The following is a 24832-nucleotide window of genomic DNA, read 5'->3' on the forward strand; positions in this document are numbered from 1 at the left end:
TCCTTTTCTCATATACCTTCCTAGCTCTCCTCTTTCTCTTCTCCTCCTCTTAGTAGGAAAAAGCCCAAACAACCAGTTTCTTTCAAAGAAGCCCAGACATAATGTAAAAGTTACGAAGGGTTAGGAAATCGTACAAAGGTCTCAACAGGTATTGTCTGTTGGCCCATAGTTGCTGAAGATGACTCTTTGCTGGTATCCCAATCCCAAAATTTCTTGCTCTTCTTTGATTCTCTAGAGTTCATACAACAACCGTTTCCTCAGTCCCTATCCTTTTCTTTCCTTAGGCAAGGCTGGCTTTGCAGCATTTAGGCCTAAAGAGACAGTAGGAGATGAAGATTAGCGAATTCATCCAGGGCCCAGGAATTCGGAGGTCATTCGGATACCTAGGGGGACTCTTAAATAATGCCCAACTTTGCACCGTTAAATTAATTAAATGAGGAGGCCATTAAACTGAGGTGGCTCTAATGCCACTTACTTAAATAAACCAAAATCTTAGCCCGGAAATACCTCCAGGTTACAAAATCAAAACCGATAAGGACGGCCAATCACAAACAGCCAACTAGGTTTTAAGCTGTAGCCAATCAAATAATTTCCTTGCTTTGAGTCCTCACCTTCTCTCGATGCCTCTCCCCAGCCTCTGTAGGTGGAGTCCCCTAGCACTTCCGGTTTGGCACTGCCCTAGTGGAATCGATTTTTGCTCAAATCCCCATTTAAAAATTTTAATGTGTCTCAGTTTATCTTTTAATAGGACATAGCCCCCACCTCCTTCAGGTCTCTGAGTGAAGGCTCTGCAGGTATTTCCAGATAAGGTTTGGGAAAGGGGAGGTAGCTTTGCTATGGAAAATCTGTTTGTGAAATAACTAACAAAAAATAAGGGGAATCCTCTCCTAGACCTCCCCTCAGTCTATTTCTGGCAGGTTAATATAATAATAACTTAAATCTGGTTATGATTTCTTTCAAAGGTATGTTTTTGGAAAAGATTAAAAAATTCTGATTCTTTCAATATTTTGTTGAAGACGTAGGATGGATTTTTTTTCCCCCTTTGCTGGCCACTCAGCTACAGATCTTGAAATTGTAATGCTAGTGTTAAATAGTGTAATACTTCCTTTGAAAAGAAGCCAACAAATTTAACATATGAAACTCTATAAACTCCTAGGCCTAGTCTTAGTTTTGAGCTACGAAATATGTGGCTCAAGTCAGGGGGCTGTCAGTTTAAGGAGTGGTTTGTCGGGCCTTTTGATGGTGAGATAAAGAAAAGGCTTTTCTTTTTGTTTTCCTTCTCCCTTCCCTCAAGGAACACACCTTTTGTGTGCTCTGCCTAACCAAGGAATTTCCCAATCTCATAGTGGAATTCAGAGGAAAAGTATGATGTGTAGAGTGATATCTATGTGCGCCTACAAAGTCAGCTTCAAACCACAAAAGGTTTAAAAAAAAAAAAGCAAAAAAAAAAAATGCTGGGATTTTGCAATACACTGATTGGAGGAATAAACGAAGACATTAAGAGTTAGCAATAAAAACAGCAACAACAAAATCCCAAAGGATTTGGAATTCCTTTAGTTTCTATTTGACAGAAGAATAATATGATTTCTTTGTTCTGCCCCTTCGTATCTACAGCAGTCAAATAATAGTTTATTTCATTCTTTACTTCTATTGTTGCCCAAAGCAGGGTGGTGCCCAAGATAGCCTTACATATGCACAATAATAGAATGAACCTTTGTATTAATTTTTGGAAGAGGGGTAGTGCTATTTTTTTTTAACTTACACTAAAAATTGTTTTTTTCTGCTGTGAAATTCAGTGATTTCATAGAATAAAGATGGGTGCTTTGCTTTTCACTACTGATCTACCTGGCAAAGGGATTTCTCTGAAATCCTCTTTGTAAAAAGAGAACTGAGATAATTTGCAAGAAATTATTATCTTTTACTTCTGGTTGGTTAAGGTTTTTAAAAAGCAGATGCAATGTTATCTGTTGCTGTTTGTGCAAATGATGAATTGTGCTTTCAAACTAATTTCCGAGGCTTGACCAAAATACTGGGCTTTGTAAAGAGCTCTGCTCAAAAAGTATATGATATTCTGAAGCCATGTGAGGTGGTTCTACAACCGAAGGCTCCTGCGATAAGCAATCCAGACTTGAGTTTTGGAAGTACAATTCTTGAAACCATTCAAACACTTTGTGCTGTGCTTTCAACTCTTTAGGAGAAGGGAATTGGGGGAGGGGTAAGAAGGTATTCTAAGTAAACAAAGATTCTAAATCGAGGAAAGCTAGGATTTACTATTGTGTGGACATTATGAAATTCCATACATCGTAATATGTGTAGTGGATCACGATTTCAGATAAGCAAGGCCTTGTATCCTTTCCACTGCACGTAATGTTTTTACATGCATATTAATAAAGGCCCACCTTCGGGAGAAGAAAAAAGGCCTCCTTTCAAATGAAATCAAGCCCAGGTAAAGTTGAAACTCAACCCACAGAGTACTGGCACCGTTTTCAGGCTAAAAGAAGATGAGTTTCAATTTCACCATTTTGTAACATTGATAAATGTGATCCCGTGGCTGGCAAAATGTGCAGATTACATAGGTCCTTCTAAACACGTGTAAATGTGTCCCAATTTACGTGCAACTCCAAACAATTTGCTGTTTGAAATTAAAGACCAACAACTCTTCCGTGAAACATTCAGTTCATTTACATGAAAAGTCTTAAATAGCAAAAATGCTGCTTCCAATTTACATCAGACAATGACCCCATAACAGAGAACAATGGCTTCCTCGATGGAAGTTAATGCAAAGCAGAGGCACACTGAGATAACAAAACAAAACAAAAAAACACAACACCCTCCCCCCCCCAAAAAAACTAACAAAAGAAAACTTTGCAGCACACTTTGCAAATATTAACCAATTAATGTAATTTAAAATAAAGCACAGAAACGCTTCCTGTGCTGGGAATCTTCACGGCTCCTCGAGTAACGTTAGTATCTTCACAGTCCGATCAAACAGGAGTGAGCCTTTTTAAGAGGTGTTGGTGACATTGTTTTCAGATCCTTCCATTTTGTCCTATTTCTAGGGTAAGCACAATTCGGTTGATTTGGGGGTTCCTCGTTTTTTAAAAAACCTTTCAACCGAGTGCACGTCTGTGAACCTTGTACGAACCAGGACCCAAGGCTATATGAACAGCATACCTGATCTGGTGCTAATATATTGTCTCCATCTCGGACGTGGTAACGATTATACACCTTTGTAGTCTTTACGGGGTTTATGTATGTATCTTTTGTGTGTGTGTGTTCTGGAGGCTGTGACCACCTGCTGTATGTACAATATGTGCTTGTTACATTTGTACACATCTCCCTTCGTGAATTTAAAGATTTGTCTATTACATCTTGTTTACTCAATATCATTCCCCCCATTTAAAAAAAAAAAAAAAGCTACATGAACTGAACATGCCATGTTTCAATCTGGCCCCAGTGGCTTTTTCTCCGAAAGCAAAACGTGTGTCTTTTACACCAGGGCTTTCTCCCCACCCCAGGGGGTGTCTTCCATTCTTTTGTGGCTCAGTTTAAGGCGAAAAGGGCTCCAAACCACTAACTACCCAGAAGAGAGCCCCTTCTTCCACCTCCAGGGAGAATTCCAGATTTAATGCATCTGAAGATAGCGTGCTCTCTTCTGACTTATTGGCCACCATTACGAGGATAACAAAACACCACCTTGGCTTCAAGATCCTGGGTAGAGGCTCGCGGTCTTTTGCAACCATCTTTGGCGAGGCCTTGCTTCCTTCCACTCGAGTAAGTTGCGGCTTGGGGCCATGAAAAGGACTGGGTGAGAGCCTGCAATGCCGCTGGAAAAAGCAGCAGGCCCTCAGCACCACCATCACCACCACCCCGCTCTCCGGGGCGAAGCCGCGATGCGGCGGCCGCATATGGGCGAGACTTGGCAGGTCCGCGCGGCTCGCCTTCCCTTCGCCGAGTCGGCACCGGCCGAGCGTCCGCGCCCGCGGGCTGCGGGGCTTCGCGTCTCGCCTCCTTCTCCCCGATCCTCCCTTCCCCCACCGGCCGCCCCCTCCCCCTCTCCCGCGCTCCCTTTTGTTCGCTCGCCGCTCGGGCCGAGCCGCCGGTGCCGCCGCCGCCGCCCGGGCCCGCACCCCGATCGTAGGCCCCGGCGTGGCGGGCCGCCGCCGCCGCCGCCGCCGTGCGGCCTAGAGCGCGGCGCCCGGGGAGGCGCGGGGCCCGGGCCGGGCGCACCGCAAGGCCGCGGCGGCGGCGGTGGCGGTGCCGGCGGCGGCGGCGGGGCGGCCCGGGCGGCGGCGGCGGCGGCTGCATCGGCAGCATCGGCGGCGGCACCGGCGGCGAGGCCCCTCCGCCGCACACGCACACCTCGACCCCGGCAGCGGGAATGCGGCTGACACGCCCGTAACATGGAAGCCGCCGCCGCCGCCGCCGCCGCTACGACGACAGCAGCAGCAGCTACAGCAGCAGCAGCCGCCGGCGGCGCCGCGCTGAACAAAGGTCATCCGAGCTGCGGCCCAGACGCCCGGGCTTGACCGCTGCGAAGGCCAACCCCGGGCAGGGGGTGGGTGTGCGCCCGGGACGCGGGGGGCGGCGAGGGGGCGGCCGGGCCGAGCGAGGGGTGCAGGGCCGCGGAGGAAGCGGCGCGGGCGGGCTCCGGCGAGGGGCGGGGGCGCGGGCCCCTCGTGCCCGGCCCTGCGGTCGGGGCCGGCGCGTGAGGCTCCGGCCCCTGGGCCTGACGGCCGCGGCCTGTCCCACCCTGGCCTTGGGGCCGGCCGGCCTTCGCGCCCCGCCGGCCTCCTTGGGGGGGCCGAGGACCAGCCGGTCTGGCTAGGCCCCGCAGGTTCCGAGAGGGGGGCCACGTGAGCGCCGCCGCTCGCCTCCTCCCCCCTCCGGCGCTGGCGCTGCGCAGCGGATTTTTTAAAAGGCCTCTGTGCCCCTCTGTCCCACTGGCCCCGAGTCCGCCCCCCCCCACCCCCCCGCCTCCACCCCGGGCAGCCCTAGACTTCTTGCCCGAGGTGAAGGGATTTGGACTACTCCCCCCAGGTGCTTGAAAGAAGAGAAGGTCGGAGGAGGAGGAGGAGACTGGGGGGCTGCTGGTGGTGGTGACAGGGCTGCGAGAGAGAGGAGAGGAACGGGAGGAGGGGGCTGGGTGGGGGGGTGACAGGCAGAGAGGAGCCTGGTCAACAAGCCCGCAGCACTCTGCTAGGAGGCCGAGGCCGGCCCCTGCCGCCGACGCAGCCAGGGTGAGCAGACACACATAGATTGCTTTCCTGGGGGCTCTTTGTCAGCCACCAACCCAGAGCACACACACTGACACACACGTACACAAAGATCTGAGCCAGGTTGTGGGAGGTAAGTGGGGGAAGGAGAAGGAGGGGCAGCAGTGTCTGCGGTGGGCTTTGGGGTGGACGGGAGGGGGGATGGGCCCGAGGGGCTCTGGGGTGCTCGTGAGGGGAGCCCTTCCAGGGCTGTGTGCTTGTGCGCCGGTGGAGGGGACCCACGATGACCTTCCCGTCCTCACCAAGACCTAAGAGGGAGCAGCCACCCCCAGCGAGATCCTCCCTGTGCTGATGATTTTCAGGGACTTGTTGGCAACTCAGCGAGGGTTGCCATAGCTTTTTTATGTAGGGTGACCAGAACCGGTTGAAACTGGTTTGAGGCAGATCAGCTCCTGAGCACAATGCAGTCACTGAGCTACTACAGTGGGATAGCAGCTTCCTCCCTTCATGGCAGCCAAAAGCAGAGGAGCTTGCAGGAAGGGACCATCCCAACACAGTATGTGAATGCACACTTAGACACCACACAGCACTGGTACGTGACTAATGGAGCCCTAGAAGAGTCTGTGTAGAGAAGATGGGGGAAAATGTGCAGGTTTGCAAGGTCTGAGATTACTTGGGCTTTTCCTGCCTTTTTCTTTTGCTTAAGGGATGGACAAGGAGCTGAGATTTATGACCCTTATTAAAGAAAAAAATGTGCCTTGCTAGGGTGGGGACACTTGGTTTCTGCAGGCTCGCTCTCTCTCTCTCTCTCTCTCTCTCACTCTCTCTCTCTCTCCTCTATGTTTTTAACAAAACAAAACCAAAATGAACTGATGGATTTGTAATAATAGTTTGTTGCTGGAGAATGCTACTTTGCATGTTTTTTTCTCTTGCAGGGTATGTTCTGTTTTGTGCTTTTCCTTTTAGAAGCTACTAAAGGGTTTTGGGGATGCTTCTGACTATTATGAAGGCCAAAAGGTAACAATATTGTTCTAGGAAATGAGCATAAACGCGTTCCAGTGATGCTGTAAGGCATACATGCTGTCTTTTTTTTCCTTGTAGGCCTGTTGACTGGGGCTGCTTTTAACCCTTTCATATTTGCAGAGAATGCAACCGTGTGACAGTAACTGAACATTGGTCCAAAGTCTTTCCAAAAGGTCAAGGTTCACAAGGTGAGATATGATAATTTTGAGCATGAATTTAAGTATTTATTTGAAGATCCGTTCAGACACAGATTGACAGTGCATTGGTACCCTGGAGATAATATTGGGTGGAGAGTGGAGAAGAAATACTCTTGACGTTTAGCCAAGTTTAATGGGATTAGGGTGACTTTATGATAGTGTTGCTATCAAGGCGAAATCAGAATGACTTCATTAAATCGCATGTGGCTGGTCATTTATAAGAGGCAGGCCTGAAAAGAAGCAAGTTGAAGAAAATGGTAGGCGTCAGGGCCTTGTGGGGAATGCACTGTTTTGCATAAGACTAAAGCAGTACACATGGGGCATTTTCCCGATGATTACAGGGAAATGGAAGGACTTTGTCAAATCCAGGCAGCCTAGCCACCTTTTTGGGATCTGAGGAGTCTGCAGGTAGATTTGCCTTTTGTTCATTCATCACCTTTCTTTTTACCTTGCTCTGTGTGTTAACCTGAAAGGCTTTTCACTCTGAGTCAAGTGGTGGAATGGCTTTTATTGATTTGGGCGGGGGTGGGGTGTTGACGGTGAGTTTGCCATTGGATTATTTGTGGCATACGTTTTAATATGGAATACTTAATGCAATGCCAGGAGAAGACTGGGTAGTCTGGCTTCCTCTGTGCAAAGATGCCTGTTAACTCAGAGCTTTACAGCAGCGGATGGTAGAAAATGTCCAGGGCCTTAAAGGATGACAGTTTGCTTTGAGCTGGCATTTTTTATGCATCCTCCAAAACCAAAAGAGGTTTTAGAGGAGAAGAGAGAAGCAGCAGTGATCAGTGGTAGCAAAGTAAAGAACAAAGGCAGTGAGACCTCACAGGGGAATAAGAAACATTTCGCCTTGGGGTTCCTTGTGAAAAGAACTGCAACTTCCCCAAACAGGAAACCAGCAGTTCCAGAATCAAATCCAAGATGAACGCCAACAACGGATAGAACTAGTTCTGTCTTCTGGTTTGGTAAAAGTACAGTCAAGAGGAGCCCATAGAAGACACGATTGAAAACAAATTTCTCCCCTACTCTGTGGAGGGTATTTTGTTCCTCTTTGCATTCAGCAGAGCAGTCTTTTCAGAAGTGCCGAGGGTCTTAGAATGGGTTCTGTGCTGACAGTTGGTGGGCAGAATATCTGCAGTGAAGGGTGTCAAGTATGCAAGGGTTTTATTGTTGAAATGTTTTTCATAGGATTTCAGAGCATCCAGCGTGTGATAAAACTGGCAAAAGAGAAACAACAGGGCATGGTTAGCTCAGAATACTTTGTGTGGTATTTAATAGAGATAAATGTAATCTCGGACCGGGAGACCAGTAAATAGCTCACGTGATGGAACAAGATTCTTGACAAATCACTGTGCGAAAATTGGTTTTCAATTCTGCAACATTTTTGACTGCCAGAGGTTCTGTGTCTGAATGTGGCAGAAATCTGCTTGCAAAGCAGATCCCAATCCACGTTGCATGATATGCTGTTCCTGCTTTTCTGGTGCCAACTAAAACTCAGATGGCTAATGTGATAAACCTTAATTAGCTTAATACTACAATAAGCTGTTTTATAATTGAGTCCTTCACTCCTATCTTTAGAAAGTCAGTGATTTTTATTTACCTTTGACAGCTAACCCCTTGCAGTGACTGTTTCTTGATAGGATGTTTTAAAGCCCTTTTTGTAAGGCGTGGCGTGTCCCAGAACGTTCTGGTTTACTCTCTGTGGTTTTTAGATTTGTTACTCCCCCTCCCCCCAGAAGGCGCCTGGAAAATAGCATTTGCTTTGCACGCAGGCCCGTCTTTCCACTTTCCAGCTGCAGAGAGCCGTTGCAGGTCAGAGAGCTGGTTCTCCAGGGCTGCAATCAGGAGCCCATCTTGGCTGGAGGTTTGTCTCAGGTGGCGGTCTCATGCTGGGCTCTGAGGATGTGGCAGGCCCAGGTCTCCCGGAGAGGAACAGAGTTTTCTGGGCTCGGGAATGTGAGTGCGGAGAAGCCGCAGTATCCTCTTGCCCAGAAGAGCCAGGTGGGAGTAGGGTGGCACCCACTCTTGGCGCCCTCCGGGTCCCCCCCCCCATCTGTCGCCCTGTGGGCAGCCACACCTGGAGCCCGGAGCCCAGCGCCTGCTCAGGATTGCCTGGGGCAGTCTCCAGGGACGCCAGGTGGGCCGTCCCCTCTGGAGGAAGAATGCGTCGGTTTGGCTGACGAGGGTCCGCTGGAAAGAAAGTGTCACTGGGTGGTGAACCTTTGCTTGTTTTTATCATTTGCCTACTTAGCATCACTTTTTCCATGTTAAAGAACGTTGGATCCAGGGTTTTTAGAACTCTCAGCCTCCTGGTTTAGGAGAACTCTCGCTCGCCTTCTCTCTCTCTCTCTCTTTTGCTGTCTTTTCTCACAAAGAGATTCCCCACCCACCTCCCACCTTGACTCCTTTCTAAAGGAGGGTCTAGGAATGCTGCAGCCAACACGTGGATGGAATTTTCTGCTGATACCTTTGACTAGGATGAGATAGAACTTCAGGATTTGTAGTCTCTCCCCCCTCCCCCCCGCCGCCTTTATTTCTTCCCTTGAAATGCTTTCTTGGGCTGTACTGTGGGGTACCGTCTGTCTCCCGTTGGTTGTGAATAAGCTTTCCCATATCCTTGGTGGAACTCCATTTAGCTGTTCACAGCTGGGATGGAGGTTGCCTTCCTGTGGAGCCTCGCAAAGGTTGCCAGCACGGGGAGGGGGGAAAGACTTGGGGTTGCCCCCCACCCCGTCCCCCTAACATTTCTTCCTCATCAGTGCAATACAGTAGCAACAAAATAATAACAACAGCCACTGTTTAACGTCGAGGAAATCCACACCTTTGTGTTAATTATACAGGCAGTACCTCAGAGATCCCGTGGGTCTGGGTTCCAGACCACCACCAGAAAGTGATGATCGCAGTAAAGCAAGTCACTTGAATTTTTTGGTTTCTTGGTATGTATAAAATTTATGTTTACACTGTACTGTAATGTGTGCAGTAGCGTATCTAGAAAAACAACGTACGTATCTTTATTAAAAAATACTTTATTGCTGAAAAAAATGTTAACTATCACCTGACAATGCACAGTTGCCACAAACCTTGAATTTGTAAAAAAAAAGCACAGTATCTGTGAAGTGCAGTAAAGCAAAGCGCAAAGGAGGTATGCCTGTATTTGGCGTATAATCTTTAACTATGTCATGGTTAAATAATTAACTTTTTACCCTTTTTTACTTTTAAATTTACATACAGTAAAACCCATGGTTTTATGGGTTTTGACAAGCATGTAGTGCTGTGTATGCGCCACCACTACCCATAGGGAGTAGTTCCCTTGCCTGAAAAACTTTCCTCCTGCTGTCCCTTTGCAGTCAGACTCTTCTCTCCACTCCAGCCTCCCGGCAGCCAGCGATTTGTTCTGCCCTTATATGTGGTCTTTTCCAGAATGCCATACCAATGGCTTCTTTGACTTACAAAGTGCATTTGAAAGGCATCCATGTTGTCTTCTGTATCCATACGTGGTTCTTTTTTTTATTGCCAAGTTGTGTCGACCACTGTATGGATGTACCACGGTTTGTTTCTCTGTTCTCCCGTTGAAAGACATTAGGATTATTTCCAGTTTTTGGTGTTTGGGAATAAAGCTGCTATAAACATCTGCATACAGGTCTTTTGTCTGAACATAAGTTTTTGGTAAGGGCTTAGGAGTGGGATGGCTGGGTCATATGGTAAGTAGATAAGAATTAGAAGTTAGGAATGAAAGTAAATTCAGCTGGTCATTCCTCACAAAAAAGATCTAGCCTTGTCAGCTGCAGTTAAGACTGCCCAAGTAAATTTTTCATAGCAAATGTTATCTGAAGACACTTGAGAGATGTTCATGATAATAGACCACTCACTAACGGGATGACAGGCTTTATAACCCAGAACTAATTGGAATTAGCCGAAAGTGGAAACAAGAACCTGCCAGTGGTGAAATGGCCTTTATTCCCTTCAGCAGTTATTCCTCATCTCCTCAGAGGCATTCGGCAGGTTCCATAAAACACCAACCAATAATAGAATCAAAATTTTGGAAAGGGGTACGAAAGAGCTCCGTTGAAATCTTAGCTGCAGAAAGAACTTACCGTTAATGATAAGTTGTCTGATTTATTGACTGTCAAAATATTGGTGTTATTTTAATATTTGAAGTTATTATTCAGCTTTTGTGTCTTTTTTTTTTTCCTGCGGTACGCGGGCCTCTCACTGTTGTGGCCTCTCCCGTTGCGGAGCACAGGCTGCGGATGCATAGGCTCAGCGGCCACGGCTCATGGGCCCAGCCGCTCCGCGGCATGTGGGATCTTCCCGGACCGGGGCACGAACCTGTGTCCCCTGCATCGGCAGGCAGACTCTCAACCGCTGCACCACCAGGGAAGCCCTGTGTCTTTTAAAGAAGTGAAAGTATTTAAGCAACATCAGAGCACTGAAGTAGGGAGATTTTGGAAGCAGCTTGGTTTTTTTTTAGAGGATAAAGCAGTGTTCAGGATCAGGAGAGGTTATGGTGACGTGTGGAGGGAGAGGAGCTCGAGAAGTGGGAATCATTGTTAATTTGGGGATTATTTCATCCATTTAGCAGATACTGCGTGTTTACTAAGCACCGGACGTTGTGCTAGGCACTGGGAGGACCGAGGGAAAAGGAATCCAGAGAGGAAAACCTAGTGGGAAGTAGCCTACAGATGCTATGATAGGAATGTGAATAGGCCACCTAGTGCCAAGCATGGAGGGAGGAGCCCTGGAAGAGGTGGCTGCTGAGCACAACCAGTTAAGAGTATGTAAGGCAGGCAGAGACTTGGGGGAAGAGCATGAGAGCCCGATGGAGTGGCGTGTGGAAAGGCCCTGGGAGAGCTTGGTGTCGCAGGTGGGGATGGGAGAGTAGGAGGAAGCTACGAGGCTGACAAGGGCCAGGCTTCTGAAGTTCATTTTATATCGTCCATTCCAGCGTGGGCTTCCCTGTGTAGACAGCAGAGGCAGAAAGACTCTTCATGACAGAGGTCCTGGGCCAGCACCACGAGGATGGAATGAGGACTGAGGACTTCTCTGGCTGGAGGCAGGGAGGTCAGAGGGGAGGCCCCACCCCAGCAGTGCAGGAGAAAGGAGGAGGGCTCCCTCTGAGGCGTTGGCGTGGGGAGGGAGTGGTAGGTGGCTACTGCATCAGGTGCAGGTGTGTGTGTGCTGGGCCCCGACTGGATATGCAGCGTGATGGAGGGGTAGGGGCAGAGGCAGCTCTCTGAGGTTACCTGCCGCCACGGGTTACTTGTGTCTCTCAGATTCTGAACTCAGGAGGCAGAAAAGATTTGGGAGGTGGAGGTGTTGATACAGTGAGTTCAGGTTTGGGTTGTGTTGCCTGCCCGCGGGGTGTCCTTTGCCTCCCAGATCTGTTTGAGCTGGAGGTCTAGACTGGCAGCAACTAATACAGAACAGAGATGATAGAAGAAAGGTATGAAAAGGTTTGAGTTTGGGCTCCCATAAGATAATGGTTTCTATAGTAAAAAGCATAAATGAAGGGGAGGTAGGGGCTGAAGAACTTGAGAAGCATGCTTCAGAAAGTTGGAGGGCAGGACATTTCCAGAAAGGCAGACCACGTGTTAGTAGCTGACACCTGCAGGCAGCACAGTCCGTTGTGGTGGCCTTTCCCTGCATTTAATAGCAAGACGATGAGGTGAGCTGTATGCTGTTATCCCCATGGTGCAGGTTGGGAAACTCAGGCCAGGATCCTGGCCAAGGTGTGCCAGCTCAGAAATGGTGGTGGCCACCTAGAGGGGTGGGATAGGGAGGGTGGGAGGGAGATGCAAGAGGGAGGGGATATGGGGACATATGTATATGTGTAGCTGATTCACTTTGTTATACAGCAGAAACTGACACACTATTGTAAAGCAATTATATTCCAATAAAGATGTTTAAAAAAAGAAAAAAGAAATGGTGGTGGAGGGAGAATTTGAAGCATGTTCCTCGTCACTGGGCTCTTCTGCCTTGGGGACAAGGGGAAACCATGGAAGGTGCTTGGGGGGAGGAGGCTGGAGAGACACAAGTAGCTGGTAAACAGCAAAGGTACCGAAGACTCTTGCGTTGGGAGTGGCCGTTAAGGACGGTGAGTGTGTCATGGAGAAGCGGAAGGCACAGTCGCGGGCCTTTGTAATTAGGCAGGTTTTCCTGACCTTAGTCGTCACGGAGAGGGGAGAATCTATCTACACCCAAGACGGACAGTGCTAGGAATAACCTGTTGGAAAGACTTAATTAAATGTTTTTTTCTGGGTACTAGGGTGAGGTACAAATTGGGAGAAGGAACCAAGAGGTGTTTTTGTTTTATCTATTCTTTGAAAAGGATAAGAAAATCAAAGGAAACTGAAAGTGGTGTTGTGAAAAATCTTTTGTTCTAACACAGAAACATAGTTTAAAGAATTCTTTGAATCATCTGCTATAGACAGGAAGTTCTAAATTCTGCCTGTTTTAGAATGAGGGGGGAGAGAAAATTCTACTTAATCGAAATCTGGAGACTGAAATAAGTAATTTTTAGATGAACTCAGAGTGGCCTTCTTAGCTGTCCCAAGTATTCCCCACCAAGTATCCTCTAGTTGATGGTCGTTAGGGCCCCCAAATGCAGGTTTTGTTTTCAGTCAGATATTACTACAACTGTACATAATTAGAGATTCTGAGCATCTTGAAGGATTCATAGAGACCTAAAGGTAAAGTCAAGGTGGTGTGGTTCTTGAATGTCTGTCTTCTCAAGTCAGTCTTACCTTCTAGGGAACCAAACTCCTGCTGACTCATGGGTCTGGTAATGGGTATTGATTTTGATAATTTTCTTCTGTGAGGCATAAATTCTTTAGGTATCTGAGCAGTAAGAATTTTTGAAAAACTTCTAGGTTAGAAAATTTCTAGCTCTGTGTTAAAAAAAAATCACAAAACTGGAAATACATTAAATATTTACAGTTATCTCCTTATTTTCTATAGTGAGCCTAAATCGGTAGCAGTGCCGGCCGGGGCCGGGGGGTGGCGGTTCAGCAGGTAGTTAATATCAATAGCACATTTGGAACTAGAACCCAGCACGCTAGACCTCCTGGTCTGAGACTGTTGCCATCATTCCTTTTTCTCTGCCTTCCAGAATTTCTCATATGTGTTTTGATGGTATATGTAGGCCAGCTCATAACTACAGTCCTTACATCCTGTGAACCTGAGAGCTTGAGTGATTCAAATGAAGCCCTCATACAGGTACTCATTGATAAGCTGGTTCTTAACGGTTTTGCTGATTTAACATAGCAAGAGTGGGGAAGGTAGTTTGAGGTCTCTAGCTTGAGAAATGATTATGGCTAGTGTTCTACTTAAATGGGGGTGGAAAGGCCATGGAGATTTTCAGTTGCCTTTGGTCAGCTCTCAGTGATAGATACCTGTCTGCCCAGCCCTCAATGATATAAACCTGTGTTCTGCCCCTGGCTAGCTGTGAGACCTCAAGCAAGTTACTTAAATTCTAAGCCATACTTTTCTTGAGGGTTGTTTTGAAGATTAAATGCATATGAAGTGCTTAGGGAAGTGGCTGGTGCGCGATGAGACCTCCCTAAAATCTTAGCTATCGTGTTCCTGAGGCTTCCTGTTATAGGGGAAGGGCCTTAGGCCGGGCATTTTCTGTCTTGGAAGGTAGTGTTTCTCCTGTTCTTTTACCTCCTTTATCAGTAGCGATTTTTGTTTTTGGAGGGCGGGGCGTGAAAACTTACACAGTGAGTGTCTCCTGCCTTGCCTTTAGGTTTTCAGTTACAGCTGCCCTATATCTGGTGAAAGTGGGTGAAATCTAGGTAAGAGTACTTGTTCCTACTTGGCTGCACTTCCTTTTGTAGCTGGAAAATCTTGGACAAATTTTGTAGTTGTAATCTTACAACTGTCTTTGCTCCCAGAAAAATTCAGCCCAGTCGGCGAGTGGCTAGAGTCTGGGTTGTCCGTCTACTGGTGTAATTTATGTCAACCAGAGTTTAAAAACAAGCAAAATTTGATCGTGACTATATGGCAGGTAGCTCAAGCCTCTGTTCCGTCCCTTTCCTGCGCATGTTCGCTTGCAGGGACCAGATAGTTGTGTCTTGCACACTGGGATTTGGAGGTGATGGAAGATTGAGTGGAGAAGGGATCCCCGGGACCTTTCTGTCCAGGACTGCCCTGTCCAGTGCGGCAGGCACCAGCCTCACATGACTTTTGAGCACTTGTAACGTGGCTAGTCCTCATTGAGATGGGCTGTAAGCATAAAGTATACACCAGGTTTTGAAGACCTATACAAAAAAAAATGTAAAATGTCTCACTAATAGTATATGTTGAAAGGACATTTTGGTTGAATATAATTTATTATTAAAACTTACTTCACAACATTCCCTCCCTTCTATTCTTTTAAAAATAGGAATAGAAAATTTAAAACCATGTATTTGGTTTTCATTCTATTTCTGTCGGACAGTGCTGGTCTGGATAACTAAATAAATTTAACAGTGAAACTCCACTGGTGCCCTGCAGTGTTCATATTTATTGATGTTGAGTCCCTCTTTTGGTTGAAAAAGATAGTGTAAGAACTACGTTAGGGTCTCCTTGTTAGAGAAACTCATTCTCCCCTAGTTTGGGCTCCCTTTCTCTCCCAGATATTCCTAATTCATCCCCGGGTTATGGGGTTTAAACATGCGTGCCGGTTGGTGTCTGCTTCTGAATGGAAAGGGAACTAGCATTTACTGCAAGTTTACTGGGTGCTAGATGCTTTACACTGACTGTCGCCTGAAAGGTAGGATATCCCCAGGGAGACTTAAAGAGAGGCTAAGTGACCAGGGGTGGCACCACTAGTGAGAGACTGAGCCTAGACTTGGACCAGGGTCTGGCTGGCTCTGGAGTTCTTCCCTGCTTCTTGCTGCCTCTCCCTACCTGCCGCTGCTGTCCTGTACCTGCGGCCCACAGTCCCATGTCCTTCCTGGGTGCCCTTGTTATCCAGATGGGACTTCTCGCACTTTAATTTACATACAGATCACCTGGGGGTCTTGTTAAAAGATGCAGATAATGATTCAATAGGACTGGTACAGGCCCAAGATTCTGCATTTTTGACAGGCTCCCAGGTGATGGTGATCTGCTGGCCTGTGGACCACACTGAGTAGCGGAAGTCTCCACTGTTTCCCTTGGTTTCAGACCTGCTGCCTTTGCTTCCAGAGTGATCTGATTCTCCCAGCCTTGCCTGACTGTGGGAACTCACCCTCGCTTTGCATCTGATGCCAGTGAGTGCAGTTGGGGTCAGCCCTGGTTTTCAGCCATGGACGCCCAGTCTGGCGTGAACACTGATTTCTGGGTACACGGGGTCTGACTGGATCCTCAGTTTATTCTTGTTCCCACATACCTGCGTTACTCCAGCTTTATTACCTTGAGCCCTTGGCATCTAGTCTGATGAGACAAGGTGATTTTAATATTGAGATGAGATCCAGGAGATACACGACAGGGCTCCAACCATTTCAAGTCATTGTGATGAAGACTCTCAGACCTTAAATCAACACGTAAGGGTGACTGTGCCATGTTTGGATCAGGGACTTGGGATCTGATGGGAGGTGAGGACTCGGAGCTGTTAGCCGGCCACTATTTCTGCCTCCATACCTGACAAGGAATTGGGTGACTTGTGACTTCTCCTTAGAATGGGAGTCCTAATGAGCCGCCTCCCAGGGCCGTGTTGAAGAATGGCTAATCCCCACCACCTGCTTGTCCAGCGCCTGATGAAGGCGACCACCCTGGAGTCCCTGGATCCAGATGCCTTGGGAAGGGTCACTCCGGGGCCTGGGCCAAACAAGAGATTGAGTTCTAGGAAGGAGTTTGGTTATGCGTTTGAATGATAAACTGTAGACTACGAAACTGTAGTTGGCTTGTTTCTGATGTTGGGAATGGACATTGATTAGATTAGTTGTAAGGTTAAAATGGTATCTGTTCCATGAGATAGTTTGCCACCCCATCTCTCTACAAGTAAAGCCTCCCATTTCACAGAAATCCTAGTTGAGTTTTAGCTCTTACTGGACATTTGGACCCAGAGTTCTATGATACATGGATCCAGCACATTGAATACGATTTATTAATTGTTGGCTAAATCCGTCAGCTCCTCGTTTCGTGCAGAATCCCTGCCTGGGGTGGTGGAGGTACGTGTCTTGGACCTGTGAGTATGTCGTCCGTGGTGTCACATTGCCGTGCGGGGAGCAGGGACAAGTCTGGGCATTCAGGACGGGCACGGCCACGGAGGCAGCCCTGGAGAAAAGGATTGGAACCGTGGATGTTAACCTGAGTTGGGGGTGAGTTCAGGATGTAGTGGGGTAGTGAGTCAGAAGCCTTACTGGAGTATGCCAGGAGTCAGCGTCAAAGACCAGGCAGATAGACGTGCAGAGAACATCACAAGGCAAAGCAAAGATGGCTGGTCCCCAGTGCAGTGAGCTAGGAAAGAACCGGGAGTGCGCAGCATGTAAGAGTCCAGGACCACAGGCACCAGGAGATGTGCACGATCTCTGTGCTCATAGGAGAGCACCACGGGATGATTGTGGAGCGAGTTAGTGAACAGGTGAGTGAGTGAGCACAGTAGGAGATACAGTGCCCATGGTCCCTGGATAACTGAATCGGAACCAGCCTTACGAGGTGGCCTTCACTTGGGATGGTGACAACCAAGGACAGCTCAGGCGGCCGAGGTGAGGAGACGGATTGGGAGAAGCAGTAGCTCCTTGTAGACAGGATTCACGTGGGAAGGCATTGCAACACTAGATCGTTTGGAGTTTGCTTGACTTTAGAGGACACACGATCAGGACACGGCTGTTTAAACCAACACCATAAGAAAGGGAGCTAGCCGTTAGGCCCCAGCTGCTGCCACGAGGACCTGAAACCGGGAACTCAGACATCATCTTGCTCTAAGATTATTCTTTGCTCTTTTTAGGGCCACGCGTCCTCAGTTGTCACTTTGTGCCTCTCCCTTGGTACAGCGGCGTTCTCTTTCCTGAGCATGTGGCTGTCCCACAGCCCACGTGTCCCCGCGTCCTCGTTTAAGCCGCCGGTGGACATCACCTGTATTCCTCAGTCTCACTGCCAGTTCTCAAGACCAAAAACCTAATTGGTCCTGGTCTCATCCGCTGTGGCTTGGAGGGCAGGGTTACTGCTGACCCTAAACAGGGGACAGTAGTTTCAGAGGAGGTGGCCAGTGGGCTTGTGCAACACCCTGAGGAATGTCTGCTACAGTAGAGGGCTCATAACGGCAAATAGCTGCAGTGTTAGCTGTCTTTGGTGCATCTGGTCCAGGCATTCCCCATTGTACGATGTGATGCTCTAGAGAATGTCATCCGAAGAGCAAGGTCTGGCGGCCGCCTTTGTTCTCACATCGGTGCACCAGTAAGTAGATGAGTAAAGGCTGTGAAAGTACGAGCTGCTCGTGTTTATTAGCGAAGTTCAACAGGCTGTAGGCCAAAAGGAGGCAATGAAGGGGGGGGTGCCTTTTATAGAACGTGCTCTTGTTCACACGTGACGACGATGCTGTGGACCAGCTGTTGGCTTTTTCAGTCAGGGTGGGGTCTCCTTGGTTTGTCCCGTCTTTCATCTGCTCTCCTCTCTAGCCTAGAGCCCGGGGTTGCTCTCTGACTCCACCATTTAGGGAGCGCAGCCTGTAGCATTGCCATAATTCGTTACTGTCAGGAAACAGCTCAGCCATAAACGAGTGGAATTTGTGTCAGGTTTTCACACTGTTCTCTGATAGGCTCATCTGGCTTCTAAAGGTAGAGGTGGGAGGAAATACACAAAAAAGGAAACATTGCGTGGAAGTAGCGGTTCCAGTAAAGATAAACTTCGGGTGCAGTTTTGAAAAATAGAGGGATGGAGTTTTTACAAAAAGGGAAAGCAGACCCAAGGAGGGAAATGATGGGAAAGCTTAGCGCCTGGCATGAGAAGAAGACGTGTGCAGAGGACACCGGGCAGAGTCTTCAGGCTGGGACAGAGATTTTGAGGCAGGAAATGACTCAGAAAACAAGAGTTGCAAGGAAGATAGCTAACGGGTGACTTGGTCACTTTGGGAAAGTGCAGTGAAGGAAACTGTGTCTGTTTGGAGACACTCTGGATTTCTGAATCATCAGGCCTCACAGCAACCCTGACAAGTGGGTGGCCTTAAACCATTTTATGCCTGAGGCACTTGAGGCCCCGAGGATGAACAGATACGCCAGGCTGAGCGGCCAGTCATTGTTGGAGTCGGTGTTCACAGCTGCCTCTTCAGGACCCGACGCCTGTACCTTTTACATTCTTCAGTATAGGAGCCAAGGTGTACGAGCTCTTTTGAGTGTAGAAGTGCAATCTTTTCTCTATTTTGTGTTTACTCAAAAATCACAAAAACAGAATGTTTAGCTTTCAGTATTTGCTCCATAAATGCATAGCACGTGTCTGAGGCATGCCCTGGACTGGGGCGCTGGAGGTAGGAAAACTGGCCGAATGGCTGGAGGAATTGTTCAAGCGTCATGTTTAGAGTCTCTCCTGGGTGCGTAGATGTATATGTGAGGACTCGTATGGGGGGTGGCGGGGGCTTGGTGTGAGTGTATGAATGTTTGAGGCCCCTCACAGGTGTATGTCTGTTTGGCAAAATGCAAGTCTGGTTTAGCTGTCCAACGTTCATTTGGGGGAATGATTAAACACATGGTTTAGTACTTGAGTAGTAATAATTAAGCTTTGCTGGTTTTCATTTAGATGACTCACAGATTTTTAAAAAATTTCTTTTCCTCCTAATCTTGGGCATTAGGGTATTGTTGACTTCTGTTGGAGTTTCAGATTTAGCTATAACTTCTTTGGTTACACAGTGCTCTAATTTCAGGTCATTGAGGATAGGAAAATGGTGTTCTGCCTCTGCTGGCTTCTTAGAAGACCTTGCTGGGCTGCCTTTCTGCTAGAGGCATTTGAGTGAAGGATGCTCATTATTAAGTCCATGTAGTTGTTGAGAATTCTGGTGGCATCTGTGTCCTTATCGTCCCCTATTTGGGGGCATCAGAGTTGTGGCTGAATTTCTTCTAGGGCTTTCTCTATGCTAGAATTCTATCACTGGCCTTGTTTTGATGTTTTAATAACTCACATTAATATGTACTTACTATATTCCAGATACTGTAGCCAGCACCTCCCTGGATTGTTTTATCTAATTCTCACAATAACTGTGGGGTAGATCTTACCATCTCCATTTTCTACTCAAGAAAACAGAAGCTTAAAGAAGTAACGTGCGCAGAATCTTGTAACTTTTAAAGAGCAGAGCCAGGACTTACTCCAGTTTGTCTTATTCCAAAGCCCAGGTTTTAGCTGCCACAACGTACTGTGGTTTAGAGGTGTCATGTCTATAGCTGATCAGTGGGCGGCTCAGATATCTTTGAGGTTCAGAGCCACGGCTTCTGGGTCAACCAGTATTTCTCCTATTGTCAAGATTCAGGAGGTGTGTCTTGTTTGCTGCCCGACCCTGATGTGGCTATGGCTACTGAGAGTAGGTGAACATTAAGAGATACCTTGGTCCCCTGATTTTTCTTCCTTTACCGTCCGTAAACGTGTGCCTACCTGTGTGCATGTGCGTTTGGCAACACAGATAGCCTCCTCTTGGCAGTACTCACAGAACCGGTCAAACACTGTTTTTATAGTCATTTCTACGGCAGAGTCCCTTTAGAAATACTACCTCTTGTTCTTCCTCCATATTTGGAGATTCTGCTCTCTTGTTCTTTCCTTAAGTTGTCTTGGGTCGATGCAGAGGTGCCCCTGGAGAGGAAGTACCAAGAAAAACATGGAGGTAGAGTTGTTCAGAAACACGGGCAGGAAGCGTCTCCCTCACACTCGGCTGCAGAACTCCTATTTCCTAATACCGTCTTCCAAGGAGGGCATAATTGATTAGACCTTGTTTCAAATATGTCCCAAAGATGTCTCCCCCCGAAAGCTTCCAGCATCAAATAAGCTTGGGTAGTGTTCCCAGCCTGGGCACCGGAGCCCCATAATGAAGTTTCGCACTAGAAGTTCACATCAGCACTTGGCAGGTTCAGAGAAGCCTTAAAAGAAAGGTGTGTGTGTGGGTGCTGAATCCAGCACTTCCCAAATTCCTAGACTGTAGAATCCCTTCTTTCGCCTTTTTGGTGGAAATTGAACAGCAGGAGGAGTGTTCTTGGGGGACCATTGTTCCAAGCTGTCGGTTGTCTTTGATGAAATTAGTAAAAAATGAGGGAGGGCCTTGTGAGAAACAGACACCTTCCTCCTCCTCCTCCTTTTAATAGAACACAGCGTTGGACAAAAATATGATCAATTCTCTTTCTCTGTGTGTTTCTGTTTTCTGTCTACTCCAGGAAGAGAACTTTAAGTGAGTTTTCTTTTAGAGTCAGCAGCCTGTAGACATGCTGTGAATGATAACCTTGGGGGATGCTCTCAGTCATGTTTTATAGATGAAAGTACTACCTTTCATAAATCCAAAAATGCCTTAAGTGAATTTGGTATCTAGCAAGACTAGGCAATGGCCTCATTTTGGAATTCAGGACCAGTTGTGATAACCCTGCGGGGAGCCCCTTTGTCTACACCCTTCCTCAGCTGGTGGGAGAGGAAGTGGAGGGGTAGCTGGAGTGGTGACGACACCCTCTCTAGGCTGGGAGGTGGCTCTGGTGTGCATGCGCAAGGGGAGCAGGTTTCTCGTGATCTTAGGATTAGGTGTTGGTGGGAGGAGAACAGGTGATAAGGGGAGTGTCTGTTCATGCAGAGCAGGGCTTTTCACCCTCAGCACTGGTGACATTTGGGGCTGGGCAGTTCTTTGTCTGGGGGCTGTCTGTGCAGTGTAGGATGTTTCGCAGCGTCCCTGGCCTCTACTCAGTACCCCGCTGGGTGCCAGTAGCACCCCTCGCCCTGCTCCGATGTGCCGACCAAAAACGTCCTGGACATTGCTAAATGTCTGTGGTGGCAGACGAGGGCCAAAATCACCCCCGTTGAGAACCACTGACTCAAAGCCTTGTAGCAAGGACGACACTTCAAAACTGGGCTAGTAAAAATTCCAAAAGAAAGACCTCTGAGGGAAGCCGGCGAGCATGTGTGGCTGGACTGTGAAATCCCCAGAGAAGAGCAAGATACCTTCAGCTGCTAGGGCTCGCCTCCATGTTTTCTAACGCTGGAAGTCTCAAAAATGTTTGCAAATAGCTTGTTTCGTATTTAAAATAAAAAAGTTGCTGGTAAAATGAATACAAAACAGCAAAAGATAGAGCCGCTGGTTTGATGGGAGCATTTCAGGGACAAAGCCTTCTGTGCAGGATTTAGGATTTTTGTGCAAAAATCTGGAAGGCTTATTCAGGTGACAAAGGAAAATTACTTTGAAGCTCTCCTGTCTGTACTCTCAAAATATCACCTCTAATTTAGAAAATCTATACTTTGCTTCAAGCTAGAATTATAGAGATGCTACTGAAAAGTGTGGCATTTATAAAATGCCAAAGGAATGCTTCTGAAGCCTTCATGAGTTTTTCTCTTAAGCCAGGATCTTTTGTTTTTAGTACTTAAATGGGTCTGTAAGTGATTTCTTAGTTTTGAAATAACTGGAATTCACCAAACACGAAGCATTTTGTATCCAACTAATAGCAAAGAAATTTAGAAATTTTTTTCTTGCTCTCTCATCATTGAAACTGTTTGAATAACCCACTTCAAGCAGAGGCTGTAATGACTTTTTCTGAAGTTTATTAATGGTGACAGATTTAGCCCAGACCCTTTCAGTATTTCTATAAACTCATGGACAAATTAGTGAATTGCCGGCACAGGGGCCTTTTAGTTAAAAGAATGTGGAATATCCAGTGGGAGATAGAGCGCTTGCAAAAGTACCTTTGACAGAATTGCCAAGGTTGATGATTCTGACTCTCCCCGAGTTCATAGGAAATGTAAACTTTCATCTACTTCCCTGTAGGTAAGAGATTGTGAAAATGCTTAGGTGGTGAACTTTGAAAACCATCCTGCCCCTGCCCTTTCTGGATTCAGGCATCAGATGTTTAGTGTGAAACCTGAGCCTTTCTATGAACTTTACGTATCTATACATTTTACGTATCTATGTATAAATGTATAAAATGCAGTATGCTTATTTTACATAACTGTCTGTATAAACATGTACAATGCAGTATGCTTATTTTTTCTTTCTGATTTTAATGTAGTGTATATATTGTTTTAGGAACTGGTTCCCCCCCCCACTAAATGGTGTATCTGGATTGTTCCATGTCAGTATCTATAATAGCTCTACCTTACTTTTAATGAGTGCATAGCACTCCATTAGAAAGGATGTACCATAAACAATGTGAATGTACTTAACACTGTTGAACTGTACACTTAAAAATGTTTAAGATGGTAAATTTTATGTTATGTATATTTTACCACAATTTAAAAAAGAAAAAGGATGTACCGTAATTGATATAATCATTTCTCTGCTGATGGACATTTATACGTTTTCCAGTGTTTTGCTGTATTGCAAATAACTGTGCACCAAACATTTTTACACAGATGCCCCTCACTTTGGAAGATTTTATTTCTCTGGTTTAAAGCTTTGCGCCTGTGCACTAAGATCAATGGCATGTCTTCCAGATCCAGCAACTGGGATCCTGGCCCTTTTTCCCTTGGGAGTAGCTAAGGAAAGAACAGGTTTTTCCTTCTGGACTTTAAGAATTTCTTGGTTGTGAGTGTGGTTTTGGAGAGAGAATCCCATAGTTTGTAATCTCCTCAGCTGAAGGTTTTCTTTCATTAGACTTGGAGGGTGTCTGGGCAAGCCCCTTGCCCCAAACACCTGTTTACTGTCTCGCGCCAGATATCTGCAGAGACCGTCGGCCCAGGTAGGTGACCTGGTTCCCAAAGGCATTCCTGGAGGTGAAAGGAAGGCCACCCGTTGGGAAGACCGGTGGCTGAGTTTCAATAACCGGGTTTGGCCGGCCGCTTAGGGGCTTACTCCTTCACACAGTTGTCTGGGCAGAACTGAGCCAGCTCTTCAGACGCAGGGCTTTGGTATTTGGTCAGCTCTGACTCCGGCCTTCGAGCTTTTCTAGCAGAGCCATCATGTTGAAATGCTAACCCGAGGGCAGTCCTGCCCTTCAAATTTACATTCTGCTTTCTAAAGAAAAACACAGGACAGGTATTTTTGGACGCTTTGTGTATTCGGTTAAGTAGATATTCCATGTTTGAGAGCCCTGGCGCTCACGGCAAGTCAGCACAACTCTATTTTTGACTCTTGCGCAGGGAAAGAAAACAGCGGTCACGTGGATGGACTGGAGTTGCTTAATTTGGGTATGTCGGGTGCGGCTTCAGTCACGGGGCAGTCCAGCACCCTGAGTCTCCCGCGCTTGGTGTCGGGGAGGTGGTTTGGTGGCAGAAGAGGGACATAAACTGGTCCTCGGCAGCAGTGCGGGACCCGTCCCCTCCCCCTGGGGCCTCCACAAAGCCAAGCCAGAACCCCAGGGCTGAGCGCGCGGGAGCCTCTGCCCTGCGGGATGAGCCAGTCGTGGTGAAAGTGTCCTTTCCCAAATCCTAGGACCACGCTGGGCGGGGGGTGGGGGTGGGGGGGTGAGCTGTGGTTAGTCCCACTTCCTGAGGAAGTGACTGAGGGCGAGCTCTGTGAAAGCTGCTTTATCCAGGAGTCCCGCGGGGCCAGCCGGGGAGGAGCAGACATCCCATGCAGATTGGTTGTCCTCTGGGCAGGGGCTTTGAAATCAAAGGAGCCCTCTGCAGACATCTTTCTGTTAGTTCCGTTTGATGTTTTTGTGCTTCGCTCTCAAAAATTATTTCTTACTGCTCTGCCGTTCCAGTTGTCTTTCTGTGGATGTCCTGTACCTGGGTAAACAGAAGATGGAAAGAGCAGGAGTTTGTCTTCCACACAGAGGGTTTTCTGGGGTTATGCTCTGATCTAAGTTACAAAAACGCAAATGCATTTTAAAGGAATGTAGTCACTTGAATAATAAAACACAATTTTCAGGGGATATTTAATTTTCTACAGGCAGACTCAGGATACAACTCCGGGGTGTTCATTAATAAAGCAAAATGTGGAAAATGGGACATTTTGGAACATTTTAGCCAACTGCAAATTAAAATCAAATATTAAATCCGTTTTAACTCCATGTGAAAGTAAAGAACCACTTCTGACGTACCCTGTCATGGCTCAGTGTTGCATATTTTCTAATTTTGTGAAGATGGAATAGAATATTTTCATTTTGAGTTAAAAAATGATTATGTGATTCAGACTTTCCTTCTCTTTTCCTCCTGTCTTCAGCATATTGTGGGCCATATTTTCTCTTTCCTTGACTTTCCTCTCTTCCTTCCCTTCTTCCCAAGCATTTAGATAACACTTAAGAGCTAAAAGCTCTGAAGTTAGGTAAGTGGAGGTGAATAAACTCCTCGTGGGCTCCCTGTGTCCAGGTGGGCGTCACATAT

The 24832-nt window shown here is 47.2% G+C and overlaps 1 protein-coding gene across 8 annotated transcripts in view; it reads left to right on the plus strand.

Annotated features, from left to right (window-relative positions):
* Positions 1–4334: 4334 nt before the first annotated feature.
* The window catches only part of ZNF532 (zinc finger protein 532), a 108800-nt gene continuing 88302 nt past the window's right edge, over positions 4335–24832 (plus strand). For 5 of the 8 annotated variants that reach the window (XM_082667831.1, XM_082667830.1, XM_082667835.1 and 2 more), the window contains exons 1-3: positions 4335–4558; positions 6152–6233; positions 6318–6427. The gene's annotated coding sequence lies outside the window, so the exon portion shown is untranslated. Of the gene's footprint in view, positions 4559–5218; positions 5241–6151; positions 6234–6317; positions 6428–24832 lie in introns of those variants that run through there. The other 3 variants (XM_082667832.1, XM_082667833.1, XM_082667834.1) reach the window with 3 other exon arrangements.

Source organism: Grampus griseus (genome assembly GCF_964374135.1).
Source record: "Grampus griseus genome assembly, chromosome: 12".
Taxonomy (NCBI): Eukaryota; Metazoa; Chordata; class Mammalia; order Artiodactyla; family Delphinidae; genus Grampus; species Grampus griseus.